The sequence below is a fragment of the Nannospalax galili genome, unplaced genomic scaffold (assembly GCF_000622305.1).
Source record: "Nannospalax galili isolate Female #2095 unplaced genomic scaffold, S.galili_v1.0 scaffold302, whole genome shotgun sequence".
NCBI lineage: Eukaryota > Metazoa > Chordata > Mammalia > Rodentia > Spalacidae > Nannospalax > Nannospalax galili.
The window spans coordinates 4,733,213-4,739,737 of NW_008350120.1; positions in this window are offsets into that span (position 1 = coordinate 4,733,213).

The window sequence follows — 6,525 nt, forward strand, 5'->3', positions numbered from 1 at the left end:
GAGAGAGAGAGAGAGAGAGAGAGGAGAGTCTAGGAGGAGTTGGCCTTCCCAGACACTTGAAGGGCCTCTGAGAAGAAAATATTCACCATAAAATCTGTCCCTGGTTCCTTACTGCCTGGGGATGGCTCGCTCCCTGTCCCAGGTTGCATAAAAACTTGAACAAAGATGCATCCCAGTCCGGTCCGTACACAGGCCTTGAAAACAAAGGCATGAGGCTGAGCCGGGGGAGAAGTTGCAGCCTTTGCCCTCAGTCTCCTGCGCTTCCCACCCACTCCCCAACTCTCTTACTCCAGACGCCCAGTGCCTTCCACCTCCAGACACCAGATGGCCCCCTCTCTTTGCCTTTCCCCTACAGACCATTTGGACCCCTCCCTGTGCCTGCCCTACAGTTCCCCTCTGCCTGACAGGGCCAGCCTTCCCTGTAACCCTCAGGGGCCACTTCTAATTTGTCTGGGCTCTGCCTTTCTTCCTGCTGAGATTCTCAGTCCTCTCTCATTCTCTCCAACTTTCCACGCACCCACTGGCCTACCCTGCCTCCACCCTGCATCCCTGCTGAGCACTGGCCTGCCTCCTGCCCCACGCCCACAGGAGGCACCTTCCTGGGCATTGCCCTTTTCCCCCCTTCCAGCCCCTGCCGCCAGATGGCGTCCTCACTCTGCCTTGTCTGTGGCCCAGCCAGTCTGGGAAATTCCATAGTCTCCAAAAGGAAGGATCCGGAAGCAGGGCTAGCTCCTTTGGCTTCCAGTCTTCTGGTCCAGCCAACCTGTCTCTTTCCAACCATTACTTCCCACCCCAGTGCCTGCCTGCACTTTCGGCCTCCCGGGCAGGCCTCTAACCTCATGTTTCCTCTCCCTGGTCTCTCTCCCCTTTGATTTCTGTACCATCTTTGCATCTGCTCACCCACTGCCATTTTCTTCTTGGATTTTTCTAGTTTGGGCAAATGGAGTTTATACTGCTGCATGTTTTTTCTAGAGTGACAGCTAGGGCCCCTCTGCACTCTGACTGATGCCTTCTCCCAACTCTGGGCCTGGGCACTGTGTCTGCCGCTTCCTGCAGGGTTTTGAATGGCCAGAGAGCCCAGGCATCCTGCGGTCACAGCTCGCAGCTGTAGCAACAGCTCTGTTCCCTGTGCAGTGGTCCATGGAGAAAGGGCTATCACAGCCTTACCCTCCTGTGGCTTCAGGCAGCCATGAGGGTCTATCTCACTGCAGCAGAGAGCAGGCCAGCTAGCTGGGAGACAGTCTGCACAGGGCCTCAGGTGGCTGTGACTGGGAGGAGCTGGCTCTGCTGATGATTCAGGAAGGCTGAAGGCAGGCTGTTTAGGGGTAGTGGGCAGTGCCACCCCCTACTCCCATGAATGTGGATAGACTCCAGTGGACAGCCCCTCCTGGGTGCTTCCTAGTCCAGTTACCCTTGGCAGCAGAATGCAGGCTGTCTCAGCACCTGGCTGAAACCATTCTGCTTATGTTCTGTTCTCCAAGCCCTGTGGATTGCCAGCAGGCAGAGGAGCTATGATCCCAAGGGCTGAGATTGCTCCCAGAATGGACCTTTCCATCCGTTTATTTCTTCGGCGCAGGAGCCCTGGCTTCAGCAGTATTCTGGCTCCTCCCCACAGTCCTGCTGTTCCGTAGGGGGCGGAGCAGGCTTTGGCATTGGCATTGACATTGGTGTGGAGGTCCACAGAGGAGTTAAAATGCAGTTCCTGGGGGACGGCGGGAAGATCACCCAACCGTGGAAGAGGAAAACCCCACTGTCACGGAGACACCCAGGGCTAGGAGGCCAGCTTCTGTAGGAACATTCTGTGCGGTGTGGATTAGTGGCCCTGTGCCCTTACCCTCTTGGGGCTTCACTGGCCTCTGTAGATCCGAAAGCCTCAGTGTAAGCTGTGGGTATTTTCTCTTAGGTACAGATGGGCATCAGCTCTGTGGATCATTACAGTCACCATGTGTCAGACCCACTGGCTGCACTTGTGAAAGAGGAACACAGTTGTGGACATGTGGCCTCATGACCCCGGGCCAGAGATGGGGCTAGATCTTAGACTCAGTTCTTCTGACCCTGGTCTGGGTCCTGTTTCTTCTACCACAACTGCTGTGGAACTCAACCATGCCACTATTGCCCTCCAGCTACTTAAGCCCCCAGGAAAGGTAACACATTAAGCCCATGTATATTAGAATCACCTGGGGAGCTTAAAAAAAAAAAGATACCAGCAAACAGCGACTGGCCTCACTCCCAGACAATCAAATCAGAATCGAGTGCTGACTCCCTTAATGGGAATCCCCAAGACTTGGGGTGGGAGGTGGGGAACTTCCAGGGGTCTCCAGTTGGACCCCCACCTGGGAATGCTCCCCAGTCCTGTCAGGATGCTCGTGGGTCTTTGGACTGCCCTCCCCCCCCATGACTGCTCGCGGCAGGAAACAGCTAGCATGCATGGCTTCATAGGACAGAGCAGAAGACTGGAAATGTACTTGTGAGTTTCTGGTTCCTTCTGGGGAGAAGTTGTTGGGGGTGCTGTGAGGGGCCAGTGTAGGTGTGAGGGAGAGATCAAGAGATGCCAGAGTCTGGAGGATTGGAGTGTGACAGGGGAGTCAAGGCCGGGGCCGGCGGGGAGCTGCATGAGCCATTGCTCCAGAGTGACCACAGGTCTGGATACTTTGATGCTAGATGGGAAACCCTGACTTCTGATGCTTACCTTCTTTCTGATTTGGGGGAGCCCTGCTACCTGCTTTGACCCTGTTCTACTTTGTTTCTCCATTGCTGTGACAAAAAACTCTGACCAATACCAACTTGGGGAGGAAAGATTTTATTTTATCTTACATCTCCTGGGTCACAGTTCATGAGGGAGCCCTAGGTAGGAACTCAGGGCAGGAAACTGGAAGCAGGAGCTGGAGCACAGGCCATGGAGGAACGCTGCTTACTGGCTTGCTCCCCTGGCCCCTGCTCAGCCTGCTTTCTTATGCAACACAGGCCCACCTGTCCAGAGTGACACTACCCACAGTGGGCCGGGCCCTCCCACATCACTCAAAAATCAAAACAATACCCCACAGACATGGCCATAGACCAGTCCAATGGGGACAATTCCCCATTTGAGGCTCCTTCTGGCCAGGTGTGTCAAGTTTACAACTAAAGCTATCCAGCACAATTGACCCCTTGTCAACTTCACACACAAACACATCACTATTAGACCATAACCTTTCCAATTCTTGTCCCCATGATATGATGTTAACAATATCACAAGATAAGACAGTATAACTTAAAAGTCCCCCTTAAAAAATCCAAACACTTAAAAGTTCACAGTGACTTTTAGAAGTCTAGTAACTGTGGGCTTCTGTAAAACCCAAAACAAGCACTGTCTTATTTCAAAGGGAAGAATCGGGCACACCTAAGCAAAACCAAAGTCCGACAAAGTAGCTCAAGGCTGGACATCTGGGAGTCACTCACGATCTTCTGGGTTCCAAAGCTTCTGGCAGCTCCACCTCTCTGACTCTGCCATCCACAGCACACTCAGCTCGTCTCGCAGACCCAGGCCAGCTCCATTCCACACCTGCCGCTGTCCTTGGTGGTCGTCCTGAGGTCCTGGCATCTCTAAAAAGCTGGGGTATCCACTGAAACTGAGGCTACACCTTCACCAATGGCCTCTTCTTGCCTCTTGGGGTGCAAAGCCTCAGTTTCTCTCCATGACCCCTTCAATCCTGGGGTCTTCACTGCAACTGAAGCTGCACTTTCACCTATGGCCTTTCCTGGCCTCTCAGGGTGCCAAGCCTCAGCTGCTCTCTGTGACCCCTTCACAGTTTCAACACCAGAACCATGCAGGAGACTCTTACACATTACCAAGTCCTGCTTCCAACTAGAGATGAAGGCTCAGGTCTCCTCTTGACCACAGCTTGTGTGTGTGTGTGTGTGTGTGTGTGTGTGTGTGTGTGTGTGTGGACCCTGGGGAAATATTTCCCGGACTATTTCACCACAGTGATGCTGGTCTCTTGTTACTTACAGCTGATTTTTTAGCCCCAGCCGACCAGCATCAATTGTCCCAGTAAAGCAAAGGTTTTATTTCAGGTTCTGGTCTCTTCCTAATCACAGCTGATTCTTCAGCCCCAGCCTACCAGAACCCACAGATTCTCAATTCAAAATCTCACACAAACAGCCCTGATAGTCTCTGCTTCCCTTTGAAGCTTCACAAGCCAGGCCTCCATCTTCCACAACTCTTTCAGCATAACTGTTCCAAGCTCCACAGCAGCAAACTGAGCACGCAATGGCTTTTCCAGCCCAAAGTTTAAACACTTCCACAATCCTCCCCAAAATAACTGGGTCAGGTCTGTCACAGCAATACCCCATGATCCTGGTACCAATTTTTGTTCTAGTCTGTTTCTCCATTGCTGTGACAAAACACTCTGACCACTACCAACTTGGGGAGGAAAGGGTTTGTCTTACATCTCCTGGGTCGCAGTTCATCACTGAGGGAGCCCAAGGTACTAACTCAGGGCAGGAACCAGAGGCAGGAGCTCTGCTTACTGGTTTGCTCCCCTGGCCCCTGCTCAGCCTGCTTTCTTATGCAACACAGGCCCACCTGTCCAGAGTGACACTACCCACAGTGGGCCGGGCCCTCCCACATCACTCAAAAATCAAGAAACTACCCAATAGACATGGTCAGTCCAATAGAGGAAATTCCCCATTGAGGCTCCCTCTACCCAGGTGTGTCAAGTTGACAACTGAAGCTGTCCAGCACAGACCGTTTCCAGCCAGAGCCTCTTGCCAGACAGGGCAGGCAGCAAAGCATTACACGCCTGGGCATCTTCTGTTCAAGAAGAAGAGCGTGAGAAGGGCTTTAGCACTGATGTGTGTGGTGCGAGGGTGAGCTCTGCATGGAGGGAGCACTCAGAGCTGCATCGTCCGGGCAGTGGGTGTTGTGGTGTGTTGCTGAGACTCGCTCTGTTGCCTTCAGTTCTGGGATGACCAGGCTATCAGGCTCTCCTCAGAGCCACAGCTCCCGTTCTAAGCCTGCAATCTCCACCAGTCAGAATGCAGATTCCTGGTCTTTCTAGAAAATCTGGAGCTCTGGGTAGAATAAGGGACTTCCTGGAGATGACTGATATGGCAATGTGGAGAGAGGGTTGTGACCTGCGTGTGACTGAAGGCGATCCCAGGCCTGGCCTGGTTTTCCCACTGAGCCTTGAGGTCCCCAGCAAGTCATTTCACTTTCCCTTTGGTGTCTTCACTTGTGAAATGAAAGCCTGAGGCTTAGGGAAGACTTTCCAGCCTTCAGTTCTGGACGCTGTGATCTTAACCTCTGGAGAAACAGTCCTGCAACAGGTGCTTTCTAGAGGTGGAGACCGAGAGCAGTCCCCACTCTCCCTCCCTCCTAGATACAGAGGACCATGAAGTATCCTCCTGAGCCCTCTAGACCATGTCCTGAAGAGCTTGACCTCTCCGCGCTGGGACCAACTGCCGTCCAGGAGCTGGTCATATCCCTTGCAGCCTGGGCAGCAGCTGTGGGGAAGCAGCAGGGTCTAGCCAGAGCTGAGGGGCAGGGGTAGCAGTCTTCCCATCTGATGGTCCTGTCATCAATCAAGGGGGCATCAAGCCCTTCTCCTCCCTTTGAATGAAAATCTCCCTTCTCTACTGTCTCATGAAGGAACAAACCTACCGTCCTCTTCATGGAGTAGTTGAAAGCCAGAAGCAAAGAGGCTAGTGGCCCAGGTCTGCAGCAGGACAGAGAGAGAGAGAGAGGGCTGTGAGGAGGGAGCAAGGTGGGTACAGAGGGCACAAAGGCAAGGGGAAGGGGCTGGGTGTGTCAAGAGGTGGGAGGCAGCACAGAAAGGGAAACTGAAGGTACCCAACATACACTTAGGCTATCCCATGTCACCCAAGCCCTTGGAACCTTCAGTGGGCTTCTTACCTGAAATAGCCCCATGCCCTAACACTAGGGAACTTTGAGCAACCAGATAGCCAGTGGGCTGCTCCTTCTTGTGAGGCCAGGGACTTTCTCCCTACAGGCTGAGAAGTGGTTGTTCTCTCCAGACAGAGTCGTTTGCAGCAGAGGCTGGTCAGCCCCTATGCATGATACATCAGCACAGGCACCTAAAGCCCAGGCGGGACCTGGCAGGTGGGTGGCAGGCCCAAATCCTGCAGGAGAAACTGGGGCCAAGGTGTGGGATCTTCCTCTGCCTCTGGTCTACTTCCTGTCTTTCATGAGCACTTCCTTCCCTAGCCATGGGATCTTGTCTCTCTGGGGCTGGGCTCTTGATTTCTGACATTCTTACCCAGAGAGGGACGGACACCAGGACTGAAGTCCTATGTCACCCAGGACTTGCTCAGCGTTGAGCATCTTTTTGTGCTTGGATTAAATTCCAATTAACTAACACAAACAACCCTATCAAAGAAGTTACCGTGCAGCCGAGGAAATTGAGGCACAGAGAGCTAATACGCCCCATCTGACCTCCTGGGGAATTGATGACAGGAGCATCAGACTGGAAGATCTCCTGGCCCCAGAGTCTGCCTGTGGATCTCCATCTTAAGCTCTGTGGGGTG